Below are 21,315 nucleotides of genomic sequence, written 5' to 3'. Positions count from 1 at the left end.
AAGAGCAAGGAAGGTGAGAAAGAGCTGGAGCTGTGTGGAGTTACGTATGGGACTACAACACAGAAAAGGTATGAAACACTTTTAGCTAACAGGGTCCTGATGCTTGGAACCCTCTGAAGTTTTTAAAGGAGCACTCTTGAGTGCTGTGGCCATCTTGATGACAATGACAAGGTGGGGGCTTATAAGGGCTGGAGTCTGAGGGTAGCTGGTGTTTGTGGCTGTGCATTTGGTGTGTGCTGGCGTTTTCTTCCTGGGGGCTGTTTAATGAGGTAAGCACGTGGCTTAATTCAGTTGTTTGAGCTGTGTTGAAGTCAATATGTTTGGGTGTGTGGTGTGGTGCAGGGCCGATGTTGGGTGGCCCCAGCTGAAGCTATGTTAATGCTGGGGGTTTGTTGCTCCTGGGGTAGGCCTCAGGCTTCCAAGCTCTTCCTCCATGAGGAGTTAGGAGGCACGAGTTGCTGCTGTTTGGCTTTTTCCTGGTCATTATAGGGCTGAAGTGGTGCTTTTTGTATCTTCTGCATCAGCTTCTACCCTTGGATTGGGTTTCCTGTGGCTCTGGTAGAGTGCAGAGGGTTTTGCTCTCTGCTGGGCCAGATAATTGCTTTGGGAAGGTCCTTTATAGACCAGAATTATGTTGGCTCTGCAGGCTTCTGCAGTTAAAGGCCTGACTCGCAGTGTGGAATTGGAGCCTGTTGGGCAAGGAATGGGAGACAGAGCCTTTCCTTCCCTAATTCCTCTAAGCTGTAAGTTTTTGCTGTGTCTGTGGTTCTGGCCAGGGTTCGTGTTTGGGGTGGGAGCTGTGAAGTTTTGCTCCCTTTCCAGGTGGTGTTGCTGTATCTGTGCTTAGGGCAGGGAGCATTGGGGTGTTTTTGTTAATTCAGGCTCCTCCTGAGGGATGGAAGGTACAGACTGAAAAGCTTGCAGGGGAGGGTGATTCAGCACTGTGATGTGGTCCCACAGTGGGGTGAATGATAGGGTAAAGCACCACTCTGAGGAACAGCATGTCAGGTCATAGTCTGGTTTAAGCCAGTGTTTCTGTGCTGTTGTCTTTCTTGTAATTTTCCTGTTAAATTGTAGCTCTGACTTGGAATTTCTCACCAAGTATTTGTGCAGAGTTAATTCCTCCTGCTGCTTTACCTTCAATCCTTTACCTTCAGCATGCTCACCTCAAGGCACTCAGGCAGCCCCTGGTTCTGTGCTCTGTGTTTGGCTGGTCAGCGTTCTCCTGCCAGGTGGTCCCCTCCTGCAGTTAATTACCTGCCTGGGTTAAAGGTACATGTCTTGTGTTCTGTGGAAGAATTTCCTGCAGTTTTCATTGTTTGTTTTCACAGAGCAAGATTGGGTTTTTCTTCTTGTGCTTTGTACTTAAGGATACATCCAAAGTGCCCTGTAGGTTCTTGGCACACTGTGGGAATTTGGTGTGCATGGGATCTTGGAATGTAAATCAGCGGGGTTTGTGTGGGAAATGTAAAATCAGCGCTTGGATTGCTCTGGATACATAATGGGAAATGTGTGTTAGGAGAAGTGACTGTGGCTAAGGACTGCTTTCTTGTAGCTCTGCGGGTTTGGCAGAGCGGTTGAAGGGTTTGTGAGAGCAGACCAGGGAATGGACAGATCAGCCCCAGGAGGTTGAGCTTTGCTTCTCTTTCCAGAAGGCTGAACCCACTAGTGAATGTAAAGTCTGAGGACAGAGTGAGTAGTAATAACTGCTTGTTTGGTTTTTTGTTTGTTTGTTTTTTCTCTCCTTCTCTTGAGGTCAGTTGTAAGGGCAGGACAAGAGCTGAGGCAGAGCTTGTTGGGACCCTGACAGAGAGGGAGAAGCAGCAAATGGAGTTGGAAAAGTATTGTCCTTTCTGTACCTGAGAAGCTGGACAAGACCATGAAATCAGACCTGTGGTCTTGTTGTGGAGTCCACGGTCCAAGGGAACTCCTGGATTGCTCCTGAAGCCCTGGCCAGGCTTGGGGCCCGATCCACGAGGAAGCCGAGCCTGGCTGTTGCCGCACTGGACGTTGTGTCAGCCTGTTGCTGGCACCCATTTGTCCGAGCTGGGCCCTGTCCCAGCAGAGCTGTAAGTCTCTTTGCCTGCAGGTGGATGCGCCAGTGGCAAGTCCCAGTTGTGGGAGAGGCTCTCCAGTGCTTGGCTGGGACAGGGGGTTCCCAGCTCACGGGCTGTGGCTCTGGAGGATGGTGAAGTCTCAGGGTCCCTGGTGCTGCGTCTCAGTCCCTGTAGTGCTGCTCTCTTTGGTAGCAGTGGTGAGGGGCATTGCAGGGCTTTGTTGTTTGGAGTTCTTTGCTGCTTTGAGCTCTGGTGGATGAGGCTGGATTCCTGAAGCTGGTGTCTGTGTCTTTGGTGCTGCCCCTGGCCAAACACTTCTACTGTCCAGTACACATCCTGGGAGCTGTGCTGCATGGAATATTTTCAGGAATTTGATCCTGTGAGTTTTAGATGAAAACAGTGCTTCTTTTTGAATCTTGTAGGAAAGCAAGACCGGAACGTGGCGACTCGGAGGAGTTTTCCCACAGCTGTTTGCGTCTGTGCTGTCCTGTCTTTGTTCTTCCTGCACTGTTGGAGGCGGGACTCATTTATTTGGATTTTTCTTTTCCATCCCTGGGGACACAGGTGCTTTAGGCTCAGCCTGAAGGAGATTCCCAATGGAGTTTGTGATAGCTGCTGTTGATTTTTTTCCCAGAGCTGTTTTATTTAACTTTGCTTTCACGCAATAAACAGTTGAAAATTAGCTTCTTACAGGAATTGGCAAGAGAATTAAGCAGCGTTACCCTTCTTATACTGCTGAGCTTGATTCTGCTCCAAGTCCTGCAGTACCTGAGGACCCCAAGGTGTTCAGGTGTGACAGGGGTTGGAAAAACCTGTTGTGTGTGAGGCAGCCCGTTGGGACTGGTGCTGGGTTTTGGATTTGGAAGGGCTGGGTGGGTGTGGATCATGGGATGTACTGTAGTGAGAGCAGTGTGCTGTGGGGATGGGCAGGGCCCGTCTCTTCTGTCTGCCAGGGGCATTGGAAGAAAACCTGCTGTACAGACCGAGCTGATTTGGTGCCTTGGCTCTCCTGTTTCCATAGTTTTTCCCCAGGAGTGGGAAGAAGTAGCTTATTCCTCTACTTGAGCTAAAAGTCTACCTGGATTTCTGCTCTCCTACAGAACTGTTGAGTTCTGTTGGTTCTCCTGACTTGGGACTCTAGAGGGTGGGGGAGGAGGATTTTTGTCTCATTTTGTGCTTCTCTGTTGGTTTCAGCTCCTGCTCAGAAAGTGAACTTAACCTTGTCTTCTCCAAGTCACCGACAAGCACGTGACAAAGAAGGGGACCCAGAAGTTCTCGGGGCCCTGGCAGCGAGAGCAGCAGCAAATGGTGTTGGAGAGTTTCTGTGAGCCCCTGTTTGTGAGTCTCGTTTGGGGTTGTCCCTTTGTCCCCTCTGGAGGCGCTCCTGGAGCATGTTCAGGCTGTGCCACGTCTGTCCCCAGCTGCGTGCAGGTGTTTGCCCTTTGCAGGGGAAGCCCTGGCGGGGGTTGAGGGCAGCCTCTGCCCTGCTGCTGGCTGTGGAGGCAGAGCTGGGACAGGGCAGCTCCTCCGTTCCTTGGTTCCACAAGCTCCCGTGTTTCTCTTCCAGGGTGTTCCAGGTGCTGCAAGTCTTTGGCCCAACTGCTGGGAGACACTGGACCCTTGATGAGCATTGACTGCGCTTGTGGAGGGCCTGGCCACGTGGGCATTCCTGGGAGGAGGAGGTTTGTGAGTGGAATGGCCGATCTGCATGAGACAGGGGGTGAACTCTCACTGCCTAGAGGCTGCAGCTGGGCCTTTGAGGGGATGAGAGGCAAATCCTGCCAGGAGCTGGAGCCTCTTCTCCTGCTAACAGCCCTCCCTGACACACCTGGCCCAGCTGTGAAAGTTTCTTTTCCCTTATGTGTTTCCTTAAGTAGTAATTTCATCCTTTTGTATTGCTGTGTGACAGCAGATAGTAAGAACCCGTTGGCTGCATAGCTGCTTTTCATTGCAGCCAAATGGTTTGAAATGAAGCCCGTAGGTCTATCTGTGTACGTGTTTGCAAACAGGGTTCTTCCAGTCTTTCACTCTAAGCCACCCCAAAGAGATTTGTAAACAAGAACCGAAGTAGCTCTGACCTTGCTGGGGATGGAACCACCACCTGTAAAACAACAAGGCTGTGTTTATTTTACCTCCTTACTCCAAGTGCCCTGGAGTGAGTGCAGTGACCCCTAAAGTTGGAGAGGTGCTTGGGATGACACAGGGAGGAGACTTTGGAGAAAACGTTTTCCAGACTCACACTTGTGTTGAAAGGTTGGTCTAATGTTTGCTACTTTGGCCCATTTTGAATGTGTTTTCTAGTTTTAATTGGATGCTTGAGTTCTTGGGCACTATGTTCTAAGCAAATCAGTGTTTTCTATGACACGGTATCATTTCATGTGGCTTATGCTCATGTTTTATTTCATTTGGTGGAGGTGAGTTGCTTTCTGGTTTTGTGCTCTGTGTCTAAAGCTGGTGCACCTCTGACCCTCCCACAAGAAGCAGTCCAAGTGCACAGTGGTTAAGTGGGTGAGCTGTTGTCTGAAGAACAATTAAATCTGTTTGTGTTCCTGTTGGCACACTGTGAAAATCCGGTGTCATTGTGGATGCGGGCACGCGCTTCTGGGGGTGTAAAATAAGCCCTAGGCTTGCTTTGGAAACACAACAGAAACGTGTGCTAGGAGAAGTTACCTGTGGATAAACTGCTGCTCTGTTGTAGCTCTGTGGCAGTGCTGAGTGTTGCAGAGTGGCTTGAAGGGTTTGTGAGAGCCGACCAGGGAATGGAGGAATCGGCTCCAGCGGGGTGAGGAGTGTCTGCTTCTCCTTCCAGAAGGCTGAACCCACCCCTGAGCCCAGAGCCTGTGGCCATAATTAATAGTAATGATTGTGCCTTTCTCTCTCCAGGTCCTTGGCAAATGCCGGACAAGAACTGACACAGAATTTCTTGGGACCCTGGCAGAGAGAAAGAGAGAAGCAGCAAATGGTGTTGGGAGAGTTTCTGTGAGTACCTGTGAGATCATGGCCTTCTTACAGCTTAAGAAAGGACCTGGATAGGAAAACAGCTTGTTTGACATGAAACCCTCATGTGGAACATCTGAACAAAGAGGATGGGATGAGACTTCTTGGAGCCTAGAAATAAGATGATGTGAGTATTTTTGATAGCAGCAGAGCATCTGGAGCCAGCTGGCAGAAGATTCTGCAAGGTAAATGCAGAGCTGAATGATACAAGCAGGAAAACATCTGGGGCTGTGTCTGGACTTCTCAAGGCCTTGTAGATTCCTCTCTCCAACCGCCACTTGTCAGTCGAGCTGGATCAATATCCTTCAGCGGACCATCATTGCCTGGTGTTCCTGGCGTTTTAGTAGCTTGAGTTTTGCCCAAGGAAGAGCATCCTGGTCTTGCTCTTGTGTTGAGACAGCTTAGTGTCCTTTTGGACCTCCTTCAAGGAGTAGGAGGAGCCTGGATTTGTGTCTCTTGGATGGTCCTGATCTTCAAGACAAGGACTAAAGGTTAGTGCCAAGGCAGCAGGGGCTGCTCTGGAAGTCAGGAGTGGTTGGGCTCTTCTGTCCTGGTTCTGCTTAAGAGATGGCTCAGGGCTGCTGAAATGCTGAGGGCTGCACAACAGGCCTTTGAGCCAAAGCTGAGCTCTTGGTGGAACCTTCCAGCCTAATGCTGTGTTTGTATGCATTCATTAGCAAAGTCCACAGGATCATTAGTGTTAGGGCCTAGGTATCTGCTCACTAACAAAACAGGGCTTGACCTTTCTGTAACTGAGAAGCTGGACCAAGCCACAAAATCAGACCTCTTGCCTTGCTGGCAGCTCCTGGGTTGTTCCCTGAGCCCTGGCCAGGCTTGGGGCCCAATCCACGAGGAAGCTGAGCCCGCTGCCAGCCCTGCCCTTGTGGCTGGCCGTGGGGCCGGGCAGGCCGGCTGTGCCGCGGCCGCACCGAGCTGGCAGTGGCTGCAGCGGCACCTGGCCCTGTGCTGCGCCGGGATGGGCCCTGGCACAGCGCCTCCCAACCCCTGGAACAAACTGCCTGTGGGCTGCTTTAATGGTCTTTGTCAATGGGACCATGAGGCCTTACCCGCCTTTCTAACTGGGCCGGTGGCACGCCCATCTTCAGAGCTATCAGCAACTGGCTCTGTTGGACACGGTGGAAGCTTCTAGCAGCTTCTCCCAGAAGCCACCTCTGTGGGCTCCCTGCTGCTACCACAAAAACCAGGCTGTGCCAAATCAACACAGCGGTCTTTGGTAGGAATGCTGAGGTGCAATGATGAACTTCTCCTTTTGTGACTTCTTGCTCTGAGCCTGAGTTAATGACAAACTTCCTGAAGTTGGTGTCAGTGATTTAAGCATGGCAAGAAACTTACTCCCCATGCCGCCCCCTTCCCCCCGCCAGAGTCTGTGAGCAGGAACCTGAATGTATTGGATTATGTAACCTAAAAATGTGTGTTCTATTTCATCTGTGAAAAGCAGGTTTTTTGGGACATGTTTTATCCTTCTCTTACCCTTCCAGGGGAGTGGGAGGCTGATGCCTTCTGATACTGGCCCAGCCATGAAAACCAGGTGAGGCAGTGTTTCTTACCTCTTTCACCACTCCTCAATCCTCCAGGGGCGCATTTTAAGGATGGCCTGGAGCTGTTGGGTCTGCCCTGGACAGCAGGCAAGCATAGACCCTCTGCTGCTGCTGGGCTCTGGACACACCCCCCACCTAGAACCGCGGTTCTCGAGTGACCTAGAACCGCGGTTCTCGAGTGACCTAGAACCGCGGTTCTCGAGTGACCTAGAACCGCGGTTCTCGAGTGACCTAGAACCGCGGTTCTCGAGTGACCTAGAACCGCGGTTCTAGACCCACCTAGGGTCCTGCAAGGAACTGAGTTCCTATTAAGGCTCGGTTGTCAATGGTGAGGCAGGAGGTAGTTGTTGGTAACATTTTTTTTGGTAATCCTCCTATTTTTGGGATGTCTTGTTGTCCATTAGGATTGTGGATGATGGAGCCTGAGCACAGGAATACTATGGCTTTGAAGAATGCGTGAGTTGAAATGTGGAGGAAGGTTAGTTGTGGGAGGTTGAGTCCAATGGTGACTATTATGAGGCCTAGTTGGCTTGAGGTGGAAAAGGCAATGATTTTTTGGATGTCATTTTGGGTGAGGGCGCATGTAGTGGCAAATAGTGTGGAAAGAGCTCCTAGGCACAGGCATAGAGTGAGGGCGGTTTGGTTAGTGTTAAGTATAGGGTGGGCTTGGATAAGGAGGAAGATTCCGGCCACTACTCTCGTGCTGGAGTGGAGTAGGGCGGAGACAGGGGTTGGGCCTTCTATGGCGGCTGGGAGTCAGGGGTGGAGGCCGAAATGGGCGGATTTGCCTGTTGCTGCCAGAATGAGTCCCTGGAGGGGGAGGGTGGGGGTTTGGGAAGGGGAGGAGAGTTGTTGGATTTCTCAGGTGTTTGAGGTGTAGGTTAGTCATGCTATGCAGAGAATAAGTCCAACATCGCCAACTCGCTTGCAGAGGACGGCTTGGAGGGTGGCAGTATTAGCTTCTGCTCGGCCATGTCATCAGCTGATCAGAAGGAAGGATATAATGCCCCCTCCTTCTCAGCCGATGAGTAGCACAAAGAGGTTGTTGGCGACAATTAGGATTTGTATAGCGATAAGGAATAGGAGGAGGTAGGAGAAGAATTTTGTGATGTATGGATCTGAGGCTATGTATCATGTTGCAAACTGTAGGATAGACCACGATATGAATAGGGCGATGGGGAAGAGTGTGAGGGAGTAGAAGTCTATCTTTAGGCTGTTTGGGATTTTGAAGGTGATGATGAATTTTCATTCTCAGATGGAAATCAGACTTTCCGTCCCTGTGTAGATGTGGATTGATATTGGGATGAGGCTGATGAGGAAGGAGGTTTTTCCTGTATTTGTGATGGTGGCTGGGCTGTTCTTAAGGTTGGGTGATAGGAGTGGGAGGATAATGGGGGTGGATAGGGTTAGTAGTAGGAGGGTGTTCAGGACATGACAGGTCCATGACTTTTACCTGGATTTGCACGGGGATGGGTGGCTCCTAAGGCCATTGGAGTACTGTTATCCTTTGAAAGTAAGGGGGCTGAGGTTTTAGGCTCAGATGCAAGAATTAGCAGTTCCTATTGGTTAAACCTCCCCTCGGCAGGTAAGAAGGCTTTAACTTCTGTTTTAGAATCACAGTCTAATGTTTTGGTTCAACTACACTTGCATATGGGGGTGCCGGAGATGAGCTCAGGCTTGAAGATGAGGAGAATCGTGGGGATTATGTATAGGGCTATGAGGAGATGTTCTCGTGTGGAGGAGTTTTGGACTGATGTGATGTGGATGGAAGAGTGCCTCGTTGTGTCATTGTTAGTAAGTATAAAGTGTATGAGGCGGTTAGTAGGATTGCAGCCCCTGTGAGGAGGATTGTGAGCGAAGATCAGTTGAACAAGGTGATGATGATGGTTAGCTCTGCTATGAGGTTAGTTGTTGGGAGTAGTGCTCTGTTTGTTAGGTTTGCCAGTAGTCATCAGGTGGCCATGAGAGGTAGGAGGGGTTGCATGCCTCGTGTTAGTAGGAGGATTTGGCTGTGGGTACGTTCGTAATTGGTGATGGCTAGGCCGAAGAGTATTGAGGAGGTCAGTCCGTGGGAGATGATTAGGATTATTGCCCCTGAGAATGCTCATTGGGTTTGAATGATGGTTGCGGCGACAACTAGGCCTATGTGGCTGACCGATGAGTAGGCGATGAGGGATTTTATTAGGTCGATTTGACATAGGCAGATGGTGCTGGTTTTCCGTGGCCCTCATAGTGTGAGGGTAATGAAGGGGTAGTGGAGGTTGTTTGATGTTAGGTTTACGAGGATGGTTATTCGTATAATGCCGTATCCTCCTAGCTTTAGTAGCAGGGCGGCGAGGAGCATGGATCCTGCGACAGGGGCTTCTACATGAGCTTTGGGGAGTCCTAGATCTAGTCCCTATAGGGGAGCTTTAATTATGAAAGCTGTTAGGAGGGCGAGGCTTGATGCGATGCCTGTTCAGGAGGAGGTGAGGGTTGGGTGTGAAAGTTTGAGGATTGGGAAGTCGAGGGTGCCTATTTGGTTATGTAGGTGGAGGATGGTGATTAGCAGGGGGAGTGAGCTGGTGAGTGTGTAGAATAGGAGGTAAATGCCCACCTGGAACCAGTCCCTTGGTCTGGACCACCCAGTTGGAGGGAAAACCCGGACTGGATTTCTCCTGGAAACTGGAATGGAGTTGGCAAAGGGGAAAAGAAAACTAAGACTGGATTGCTCACAGAGTCTGGATTGGCGTCACCTGGATGGAGGGAAAATCTGGGCTGTAGTCTGGGCAGTGAGTCCAGTCTGTGTAGAATGCAAGTGCATAATTCAGGACTGATCCAATCCCACTGAAAGTTTTCCATGAAATTTAGTGAGAATGGGCCTCAAGTAATGATTTGCATCCACAGCTCCCCAGTGTGGACTTCTCCTGTGTAACGCTGGCATCAGGGGCAAAGAAATGTTCTTGGAAATGAAATTCAAAGGCAGCATCTGAGACAATGGCATTTCAATCTGTGATTAAAATTTCTATGAAATAGCTTCAATGCTATCTATTACAGAAGAACTGAAATCAAATGGAGACAAGCAGATCAGCATGGTACTGATTTATGCTGGGGAGTATGTTCTACACGAATGATCCCTTTTCCTCATTTACTGAAGATCTCTCTGTGTTATCCCTACGTCTTGCTGAACCGGCACACAAACTTTGCAATATGTGCCACGGGTTGATTCATTTAAGATAATTTTAGGGAATAAAGAATTCTTTTGAAACACATCTCCACCTTTGATTTCCTCTGAAAACAGACAATGAATTTGCATGTGGTCTGTGTCTTATTTCTAAATCACTGATTATCAAGTGATGCTTTCTGTTTTGTTTCCAGATGGAAAATGGAGTTGCTGAGCTAAGTTTTAACAGTAAGAAAGCAGCAAGTTCTCTAGGGTTTGACAGTCTGGAAGTACTGGATGGGTCCTATTTATATATTGTGGCATCAGTGTTGAAGTCTATGGGTAAGTTGCTTGTGAATTGAAGTTTTTCTTGATGCTTCTGCAAATGTGAATAGAACTAGAAAAGAAAATTATGACCATGCTGAGATGCAGCATAACATTGACGAGTTCAGCTGACAGTGTGAAGTGTTTTTATATCCACAAAGCTTTACTGCACTTAAGTTTGTACTCCTGAGCTGCGATTTTAGTTTCAAAGGTCTGATATTGCTGAAGAACAGACCCAATTCACGTTCTGCTATTTTTCCTGCCCTAAACCAGCATTTTAGGTGCTCTGCACCAGTTACATAAGGAAATATGCTAATGTAATATTACAAATAAATAATTACGTGATGTTGCATTTTGTTTATCTGACATTAAAATCTAAGACTGCAGCTATAAATCCTGATTGCCTTTTTGTATGAGTGATTTAGTGCTAAAACTAAGTTCAGCAATCAGAATTAAACAAACGAACAGAAACACACAAGAAAAGAGAAAAAAAGAGAGGCTGCATTAGGAGAACATTTCCTCTCTGGAAAAACTGAAGACCTTTACTTAGGGCTGTTCCTTTTTCCAGCATCCCAAATTGTCCTACATTCCTAAAAAAAGTAAACTCCAGTATCATCTGCACTGAGGCTCTGGGGCCTCCAACATGAGAAGGACATGAACCTGCTGAAGTGATTCTGGAGGAGAAATAAAGGCTAAAGAACCTCTCCTATGAAGGCAAGCTGGGAGGGCTGGGGTTTTTCAGCCTGGAAAAAAGGCTTTAGCAACACTTAGAGCATCCTTCCTGTGCTGAAAGGGGGTTATAAGAAGGCTGGAAAAAAGTATATACAAGACCTTGGAATGATAGGACACAGGGGCATGGCCTTAAATGGAAAGAGGGCAGGTTTATATTACAGAACAGGTACAAATGCTGTACCATGAGGGTGGCAAGGCAGTGAGACGGGCTTTCCAGAGAAGTTGTGGATGCTCTATCCCTGGCAGGGTTCAATGTCAGGTTAGATGAGGCTTTGAGCAACCTGGTCCAGTGGCAGGTGCCCCGACCACAAAAGGGAGGGGCTTGATGATCCTCAAGGTGCATGAGTGGATGTGATCTATCCATTCAATGCCATGTTCTCTAGCCCAGGTGTTTATAAGGCTGTTCTTGAAGTGGGTCCCATTGTCTGACTCGATTCTCTCTGGGGTGCCATGTCTCCACAGGATTTGCTTTTCAAGGCCCAGGATGGTGTTCCGGGCAGTAGCGCGAGGCACAGGGTAGGTCTCCAACCGTCCAGTGGTGGCTTCCACCATGGTCAGCACATAGTGCTGGCCTTGGTGGGTTTGGGGGAGGGTGATGTAGTCAATCTGCCAGGCTTCTCCGTACTTATACTTGGACCATTGCCCGCCATACCATAGTGGCTTCACCCGCTTGGCCTGCTTGATGGCAGCACACGTCTCACAGTCATGGATAACCTGAGAAATACTGTCCATGGTTAGATCCACTCCTCGGTCTCGTGCCCACTCATAGGTGGCATCCCTGCCCTGATGACCTGAGGCATCATGGGCCCATCAAACTAGGAACAACTCTCCCTTGTGTTGCCAATCTAAGTCTGTCTTTGACACCTGTGTCTTTGCAGCCTGATCTACCTGTTTGTTGTTCTGGTGCTCCTCGTTAGCCCGACTCTTGGGGACTTGGGCATCTACCTGGCAGACTTTCACAGGTAACTTCTCTACCCGACTGGCAGTGTCCTTCCTTTCGTTGGCAGCCCAGATTGGTTTCCCCCTACGCTGCCAGTTGGCCTTTTCCACCTGTCCAGCAAAGCCCACAGAGAACTGGTGAATGCCAATCAGTGTATCCGAGACTCAGTGTAGAGATAGAGCTTTGGCCACTTCTCTCTTTCAGCAATGTCCAGGGCAAGTTGAACAGCTTTGGGTTCAGTTAGTTGACTCGATCCACCCTCTCTTTCAGTGGCTTGTGCAACTTGTCATGTGGGGCTCCATACGGCTGCTTTTTACTTCTGGTTTATCCTTATGATGTGGCAGGAACTCTTAGTGAAAAGAGCGTAGCGTGTTTCTTTGGCTGGCAGTTGGTTATATGGTGGAGCTGCTTTAGCATGTGTCACTTGTTCCTGCTCCTCTTCATCCGTGAGATTAAGGTTTTGGCTTTCTGGCCAGTTGGTAATTACTTCTAAAATCTCAGGGCGATTTGGGTTTCCAATACGGGTGTGATGAGGGCAATCCATTTGCTCCATGTGGCATCAGTGGCATGATGGGTGGAGGGAACCTTTCCTTTAAACATCCACCCTAGCACCGGTAGTCGGGGTGCCAGGAGGAGTTGTGCTTCTGTGCCAATCACCTCTGAGGTGGCTTGAACTCCTTCATAGGTGGCCAAGATTTCCTTCTCTGTTGGAGTGTAGCTGGCTTTGGACCCTCTGTAACTTCGGCTCTAGAATCCCCAGGCACCTTCTGCCAAAGGCTCCAGGACGGGCCATTGTTCCCGGCTGCAGAGTGGAGCACGTTCTTCACCTCTGGTCTTATCCTGACTGGGTCAAAGGCTACCACACGAGTGATCTCCTGCTTGATCTGAGCAAAGGCTTGTTGCTGTTCAGGGCCCCAGTGGAAATCGTTCTTCTTGTGGGTGACCAGGTAGGGAGGGCTCACAGTCTGGCTGTACTCAGGGATGTGCATCCTCCAGAAACCTATGGGGCCTAGGGAAGCTTGTGTTTCCTTTTTGCTGGTTGGTGGGGACATTGCAGTGGTCTTATTAATGACCTCAGTGGGAATCTGCCACCGTCCGTCTTGCCACTTTACTTTCAGGAACTGGATCTCTCGGGCAGGTCCCTTGACTTTGCTCTTCTTGATGGCAAAACCGGCTTCCAGGAGAATGTGGGTGATCTTCTCTCCTTTCTCAAACACTTCCATTGCTGTGTTCCCCCACACAATGATGTCATTGATGTACTGTAGATGTTCTGCAGCCTCACCCTTTCCCAGTGCAGCTTGGATGAGTCTAGGGCAGATGGTGGGGCTGTGTTTCCACCTCTGGGGCAATCGGTTTTAGGTGTACTGCACGCCCCTCCATCCTCCAGGGGGGCGTTTTCTGATTATGGGCCAATGGGGCCCACCAGTGACATGACACATTCCATCATCCCATTGTGAGATGCTCCACCCAGTGCGGGAGGACCCAACTGTTCCTAGCTAGATCAAAACTGGGACTGAAGAACATAAGGTATCCAGTTTTTCCACTGGATTCCCAGAGGAAGACTGGACCCATCTCGTCACCACTGGACTTTCTACAGGACCACCTCTACTCCCCTGGACCACATCTGTTAGTCCAGGAGGAGTTATTTGGACTGCTTCCAACACCCTGACCACCAAGGGTGCCAGGTCATATTCCTGACTCTGTCAGGGTTTTTCAGGATTTTTGGTTGCTACCTTGCTTGGCTTTTTAATACTACTGTATTTGTCTTTTTTTTTTTTTTTTTTTTTTTTTTTTTTTTTTTTTTTTTTTTTTCCTAGTGAAGAACTGTTATTCCTATTCCCAAATCTTTGCCTGAAAGCCCCTAATTGCAAAATCATAATAATTTAGAGGGAAGGGGGCTTACATTCTCTTACATTCCAAGGGAGGCCCTAGCTCTCCTTAGCGGACCACTGTCCTTCAGAACCAAGACACTGAATAACTCTATCCTTTGTGGGGGAGTTATGACCACCTATTAAAAACACAACCAAAAAAACCCTGAAGCTGATGTTTGTATTTTCACTTTATTCTTCTTTGGGGGGGAAAAAGGGACCTGATGTTGTTCTCATCCCTGGTTTCATGACACATCTGGATATCTGCTCTGGGGGCCAGGACAGCTGCATGTCAGGGATGTGATGGGTGATGGGCACCACTGGTTGATGCTGTGCTCTTGCCTACCTCGACTGGTCAATGCTGCTGCTGCTGGGGTTTGAATATTGCCACGGAGCTTCTGTGGACATGGAACAGTCCTTGCCCTTGCAGGTGGATCTGTGCCTCCCCTGGAGGCTCTGATTTGCCCTGGACTAGCAGAGAGAGAAGATGCCAGGGAAGCACAAAGCCTCCACTTGCTCCTTTTTTTCCCAAGTACCCTGGAGTGAGTGCAGTAACCCTGAGGATGGAGAAGGGCTTGGGATGAGGCCAAGAGACCTGGGGAAACCATTTTGCAGAATGACACTTGTGTGGAAAGGTTTGTCTAATACTTGGTGGTTTTGTTCATATTGCATGTGTTTTCTTGTTTTAGTGACTATTTGAGTTCTGGGGCACTGCATTCAAAGGCAAGCAGGTCTTTTCTAGTGCACAATATCCTTCTTCTAATTATTTTCTGTTTGATTTTGTGGAGCAAGATTGGGTTTTGGTTTCATCCTCTGTATATAAGGGCACAGGCACTGCACTGATCCTTCAACACAAAGAGTTCCATGTGCATGCTGGTTAATTGGAGTAGGTGACTTAGACTCTGCCCAAAGGAGATTCTCAATGGAGTTTTAAAGAGAGGCGCTGTTGGATTTCCCAGAGCTGGTTGAGTTAATTTTTGTGTTGTGTACTAAACAATTGAACTTTTTTTTTTTTTTTCTTCCAGAATGCTGCCATGTAACCCACCTGGGTGCTTGGCACATCCTAGGTTTTTTCTATCTCTTGTCACATCAGAATACCCTGGCATCCTCAGGTCCAGAGGGACTTTGAGAAAAAGGATTCCCAGTGAGACAAGCAAGGTAATGTTTTTGTTATGGATTTGCTTGGAAAATTCTGCAAGAAAATAATTTCAGACTGTGTTTGGGTTTTTTGTGTTTTGTTTTGTTTGGTGGGGTTTTTTTGGGTTTTTTTTTTGTGGCTGGTTGGTTGGTTTTGGTTTTGTATGAGTTTTGTTTTTCACAAAACCAAACTGAAACAAGCCACCTCTGGGAAATGCAACAGCAGCTGTCACTGAAACTCCAGTGGGCGTCTCCTCCAGGCTGAGCCTAAATGCCCTGTGTCCCTGAGAAAAAGTGTCACTTAGCATGGGGTACGACTGACTTGAGGCCTTAGTTCCACAGCTCCTCTATGGATGTGCACTATGGCTGAGGAGGGACGGGTATGGAAGAAGGAGGAAAACAGCCCAGCCTTTCACAAGCTTTTCACAGTCTGCACTGGGGCTGGAGGCGCTTCCCTGCTCTCCTTTGCATGGATTTTATCCGCTCCCCTCCTCTCCCCCAGGTCAAAGTTCCCAGCACATGGGGGCTGTTTGGCTCCCCCCGGCCTCAGCCCTCTGGCACAGGAGCAGTCTCCCTCTGTGGGTGCAAGAACACGTCCTGCACTTTCTGCAGTGTCCTTCTCTTGCCCCCTTGGAGCCGTTAGACCACGCTGCCGTGCGGAGCACAGGGAGAGTTTGGCGTGGTCGTGGCCATGCCCGGTCCTGGCTGTGTTCTTGAGGAACCGTCTCTGCCACAAAGTCAGGGTGCTTCTGACGGTGTCCCCACCCTGGCTGTGGCCGCCTGAGCGTGCAGGTGCTGCCCTGAGAGGGCTCTGCCAGGGGTGCTGAGCCTGGGCTGGGTGGAGGCTCATTGAATCCGTGGACCCACCACGTGCCTCCCCAGGCCACGGCCCTGCGCTGTCCCCACCCCTGCCACGCACAAGGCAGCCAGCAAGGCCCTGCCCTCCTTTCACCCTGACTACTGCTCTCTGACCTTTTGCTTTGCCCTTAATGTCTCACCCTGAACACTGACTTTCAAAGCTGATATTGGCAGTAACAGGCAGCCAGTTCAGTTCTGTGTTTAGGTGTAGTACAGAAACAGGATCTTTCTCTTGTGCTGACGGGGCAGCGATTGGAGGGTGTGGTAAAGAGACTGGAATGCAAAGAGAATTAAAAACATGAAGATGGGGCTTAGTTTTGTGGCCAGAGCTCTACTCTGCAGAACCACATTTCCTGAACTTGGCAATGCCACGCACCTGCCACGAGTACACACCAAGCGTGAACCACAGCCCCTGTGCAGGCCAAGCACCTGCACAGGTTGCACACGCTGAGAGCACACCCTGAGCGCATGCTGCACGCTGCCTTGAAACCTGTCCCTTTAGCTGCCCCTTGCCCTTTTCCTGTCATTTTCGATTTCTTGTGACCAGTGGGTTTTCCCACAATGTTGACTGGATTGCGGGATCCCATCCATGTTTTCCTGATGGCAGGCTATGTTCCCTCCATGCTACGTTTTCCCACGTGCCAGACTGTGTGTATAATCATCTGTGTTTTCCCAGTTCCTGAGTCCACATGATCCCATCCATATTTTCCTAATTCTGTACGATGCATCATCCAGTCCGTGTTTTCCCACGATCTAGACTGCCTGAGTGCTCCTGTCCATTTCCCTGATTCTGGACTCTGTGTGCGATCTGGGCCAAGTTTTTCCATGTTCTGCACTCTGCACATGATTCAGGCCACGGTTCCCTGATTCTGGACTCTGTGTGCGATCTGGGCCAAGTTTTTCCATGTTCTGCACTCTGCACATGATTCAGGCCACGGTTCCCTGATTCTGGACTCTGTGGGCGATCTGGGCCATGTTTTCCCACATTCTGCACATGATTCAGTCCACAGTTTCCTGATTCTGTACTCCGCATGTGATCCCGTCTGCATTTTCCTCAATTCCAGTCTCTGTGTGATCCTGGTTTCCCCCATTGCAGACTCTGTGCACAATCCAAGTTAATTACTGATTCTGGGCTCCGTGCACCATCCCCCCTGTGTTTTCCTCCATTCTGGACCCCACATGTGATCTGCTCGGTGTTTTCCCCCATTCTGGAGCCCATACATGATCCAGTCTGCCTTTCCCCACGTTCTGGGTTCTGCGGGCAATCAGCTCTCTGGTTTCCTGATTCTGGACTCCACGTGCGATCCTGTCCGCGTTTTCCTCCATTCCTGTCTCCGCGTGTGTTTCCCCCATGCAGGACATCGGGTACAACCTCACCCACTTTTTTCCCCCCATTCCAAACTTCTGGCACAGTTCCCTTTGGGTTTCCCCTCATACTGGATTCTGGGTTGGATTCTCATATTGGATTCTCACTTTGGTCTGGTGTTGCTAGACAGACACGAAAAGAACTACAATCACACAGTCAAGTTAGAGCAAAAAGAGAGAAGTTTATTTCTTGACTTCAATTTATATAGATTCTGGTCAACAACCAGGGATTCCCCAAAGATCTCTTCTCACTGGGGAATTGGAAATAATTATTAATTGCAGAAATGTTTTCTGAAGCCTTTCCCCTTTGCTGGTAGATCTTCTCCTTCTGCCTTTGAATTTACAGCTGTTCCCTGCTGTCTTTTGCCTGAATTCCTTGCAGCTCCTAACTGGGAAAACCTGTAATGACTTAGAGGGGACAAAGGTGACATTTTTAGCTGAAAACCTGAGGCAATTGAGAGGGGACACAAGAACAGTTTGCGTAGGAAAATGTGAGGGGATGTTGAGGGGAGCGAGGTGGCATTTTTGAGGGAAAAGCAGAGGTGATGTGTAGGGGAGAGAGGGAAAATGTTTGGAGCAGAAAAGAGTTAATATTGTGCCAGAAGTAAAATTTTGGGGGTAAAACTTGATGTAATCTGTAGGGGACAGAATGAGTATTTTGGAGTAAAAATGAAGTACTCAGTAGTAGATAAGTAAGGAAATTTTTGGAGGCAAGACGACAAAGTCTCAAGAGCAGAGAATGAACACTGAAGAAAAACTGGGGTGAGGAGCAGTGGGCAGGTAGGGAAAATTTGGGGGCTAAATGTGAGCGAATCTCTGGAGGAGAGCATGAACATCCTGAGGTAGCATGAGGGAAGCAGTTGTTGGGAGGATGGGGAAATTTTGGGGTAAAGATTATATGAAATAATCTGTAGAGTGATCATTTTGGAGTAAAAATAGATACAGGTGGACAGTTTGGGGGGTAAATCTTGACAAAAGCTACATGGTAGGAAGTAAATAATACTGAAGGAAAAAAATGAGTGAATCAATAGTGGACATGTAGAGGATCTTTGGGGGCCAAAGCTTGAAATAATCTCAAGGTTGAGAATGGATATTTTAGGTAAATATGAGGTGATAAGTTATGGACAGTTAAGGAAAATTTTGGGGGTTAAACTTGAGGTAATCTCTAGGGAGAGAGAGAACACTGGCAAACTTGAGGCAGTCACTGGGGGTAGGCAAGGGAATTTGGGGGTAGAACTTGGAAGGATTGTAAGGCAGAGAATGAACATATTAGGGTAGACATGAAGTGATCAGTAGGTAGCATGAGGTAGAATTTAGAGGCCAAAGGCTGAGGTAATTATGTAGGAACAGTAAGTGGTTTTGGGAAAAAAAATCTGACTTAATTAATCTGACAGAATGAACAGAATTTTAGGGATAAGAGACATAACACAGAAGTAGCTTTGGTTTTAAAATCTAGTTAGAATACAGGGGACAAAACAGACATTTTGGGAATAAAATCTGAATTAATCTGTAGACGAAACAATGGCTATTTTGAGGTAAAAAGTAGGCGATTGGGGTTGGGCATGTAGGGAAAACTGAGGGGGTAAAATGCAAGATTATCTCTAGGAGAGAGCAGGAACATCCTGAGGTAAACTGAGGGAATTGCTGTGGACAGGTGGGTAAATCTGGGGATAAAACTTGAGGGAATCCCTGCAGTGGTAAATGAATATTTTGAGGTAAAAATAAGGTACACAGAGGTGGAGAGGTAGGGAAAATTTCACCTGTAAAGTCTGAGGTGATCTGTAACAGAGGGGATGCACTTCATGGGGCAGACTGAGGTAATTGGTCATGAACAGGTAGGGAAATGATTGGGCGGGGGGGTGGGAATAAAAACTGAAAGCATCCATAGGGTAAAGAGTGTAAATACTGAGGTAGAAATAGGTAGTGAACAGGTAGGGAAAATGTTGGGAGTAAAGCTTGTGGTAATCTCCAGAGGAGAGAAAGAATGCTTTCTTGTAAAAAATGAGGAAAGCAGAAGGGGATGGACAGGGAAAATCTGGGGGTAAGATCTCAGGGGATCTCCAGGTGAGGGAATGACTGTTTTGAAGTATAATCTCAGGACTCACTGTGTCCTCCTTCCTTGGCAGCAGCTGGCGGGGAAGAGAGAAGAGGCCTCAGGCTGGAGAGGAGCAGGAGAAACCCCCCTGGCATCACCAGGGCACCTGTGGGGAACAGAATGGACACTTTAGGAGTAAGAAGAGGTGATTGGATTGTCCCTTTGGGGGACGCTGGCATTGAGGCAATTCCATCCGTTTGGCTGCTGAAGTTTCCCAGCCCAGGGGCTTTGGCTGACAGGGCAGCACAAAGATTGCTCCTAGTGTGGGGCCAAGCTTTGGGGTTCAGCTTTGCTAGTTCAGATGGATTAGAGCTATAGCCCTGAATTGCCTGCTGAATTGTGAGCTTGGAATAACCTCACAGTGCCTCCTGGAGTGTTGATATTCCCATACAGAGCTGCCTATTTAACACCAGCTGTGCCAGGAGCCAGCAGAAGTTCCAAGAAAGCTCAGTAGGATGGGATAAGGACAGGCTGATATTTCATAGAATTTGCTATTTAAAATCCTCATCCCCAGCCCCACCCATGTCCCTGGGGGGCACTTGACAGAGTTGCCTGGAATTCAGCTGATTTCACCCCCCCAAGCTCGGGCTCCCATTGATATTTTAAAGCAGGAGAAGGCGCTGGCCGGATGTGCTCCCGGCCCGTGCCGAGGCTGCCCCTGTGCCCACGGGAGAACATCTCTGCCTGCAGAAGCTCAGCTCCTTCCAGAGCCTCAGCGGTGGCCTCTACAAATTCTTTTCCCTCAGGAAAGGAATGCACATCCCTGCCTTCAGTGCACCTCCAGTGGGACCCACCTGCAAAAGCTCTCCATCACTTCTTCATCAGCTTCCAGCTGGCTCCCTGAAAAACTCCAAACTTCACCCAAACACATTTGTCTAACCTTTCATTCTAAGGCATCTCTGAGAGAATTGCTGGGGATTTCATCTCTGTGAGGGAAAGCCCCTCGGCTTTCGTGCTGCCGATGGATGATGTCCTCAGGCTGGAAGGGGGGGATTTGGGGTGGCCAGGACATACCTGGCAGCCGCGGGGGAGCTCCGGGAGGTGGGAACCGGGAATCGCCGTCTGAGCCCCTCTGCGGATGGCCCGAGCCGCCCGTGCCCAGGCAGTGCCAGCTGCTCCTCGGGGCTCTCGGGGCTCTCGGTGGCCTCCGTGCGGGGTGAAGCATCTCCCCGTGCCCGTGCAGAGCAGCCCCTGGCCGAGGAGCTGCGGGCAGCCCTTCAGCCGTGCCTGTGCCGGCGCTGTCCGAGCAGCCCGGCGCCCGTCCCTGGGACGCGTGTTTGGCACGCTGCGTGCCGCGGGCGGGACGCTGCAGGCACGGCTCCTCCCCTGCACGCCCCAAGGACAAGAAGTGCTGGTTGCCTTTCGGGGGCTGCCGGCCTCCTCCCGCCCCGCGCTCCCGGCCGGCTGGGACCCACAGAAACACCAAGGAACATCGCCGGCAGCGAGCAGGAGTCACCGAGGGCTCTGTGCAGCTCTGGGCCAGAGGAGCAGCCCCGGCCTCAGACCCCAGCCTTGATTTTGGGCTGGGAACACTCACCTGCAGGAGACGCCCCTCTGCAGGGGGGACCAGTCCTGACGCTCTCCAGAAGAACTTGGGCCACGGACCAAGGGAACCCTCAGGGCTTGTCTTGCTCATTCCTCCCTGCAAAGAGACACAGCACAAGCACCTTTACAGCCCTCAGGGAAATGCTGGAAAGGGCAGGAAATCGGGGTTATGGGAAGAGCTTTGTGCTGTCACCCAAGCCTTAACCTGTGTTGTTCCACGGTCAGGTGCTGGCCACGGAGCTCTGTCCTGGGACATTCCAGGGGCTGCTGCATAAAACAGTATCAGCATCAAAGAAGGAATTGGCACAGGAATTCCCTTGCTGGCACTCCCATCCTAGGCACGACACTGCCACGGACCTGAGATCGGCTTGGTTGGAGCAGAGCGCTGAAAATACCCAGGCTACGTGTTCAATCCTCAGACGAGGCGTTCACATAAGGGTTCAGCTCGGTGCTCCTTCTGCATCCCTCCCCACTCAAGATGTGCTTTGGAAATAAAGAGAAAACAGTTTTCATGGGCCTTTTAAACCCAGAGTTTTGGGCATTTTTGCATTGAAGAGTGCAAGCCACAGAGAAAGGGAGGGAAAGGATGGAGGGAGAGCATCGGGTCTCACCTGGCAGGTGTATCAGCTGAGCGGCCCGAGGCTCCGGCGGCTGTCCCGGAGCGGCTCCTCCCGGCCGCGGCCGCAGCCCCGTCGT

General features: G+C 49.7%; 1 long non-coding RNA gene across 12 annotated transcripts; it reads left to right on the top strand.

The window, feature by feature from the left end:
* Window positions 1-348: 348 nt before the first annotated feature.
* On the top strand, window positions 349-20,962 carry LOC120751311 (uncharacterized). 12 transcript variants are annotated; one of them, XR_005700376.2, is made up of 12 exons: window positions 349-743; window positions 1,158-1,272; window positions 1,761-2,847; window positions 3,252-3,395; window positions 3,625-3,739; window positions 4,204-4,310; window positions 4,756-4,839; window positions 4,941-5,036; window positions 9,971-10,097; window positions 14,645-14,777; window positions 19,106-19,219; window positions 20,845-20,962. It is a non-coding gene; the product is annotated as an uncharacterized LOC120751311 (long non-coding RNA). The 12 variants fall into 12 exon arrangements; XR_009207652.1 differs by having other exon boundaries at window positions 1,078-1,272; XR_009207647.1 differs by having other exon boundaries at window positions 349-1,272; window positions 19,109-19,219.
* The last annotated feature ends 353 nt before the right edge of the window (window positions 20,963-21,315 follow it).

Source organism: Hirundo rustica, chromosome 3 (genome assembly GCF_015227805.2).
Source record: "Hirundo rustica isolate bHirRus1 chromosome 3, bHirRus1.pri.v3, whole genome shotgun sequence".
NCBI lineage: Eukaryota > Metazoa > Chordata > Aves > Passeriformes > Hirundinidae > Hirundo > Hirundo rustica.
Note: the sequence above shows the minus strand (reverse complement) of the source record. Positions and strands in the feature narration are given on the sequence as shown.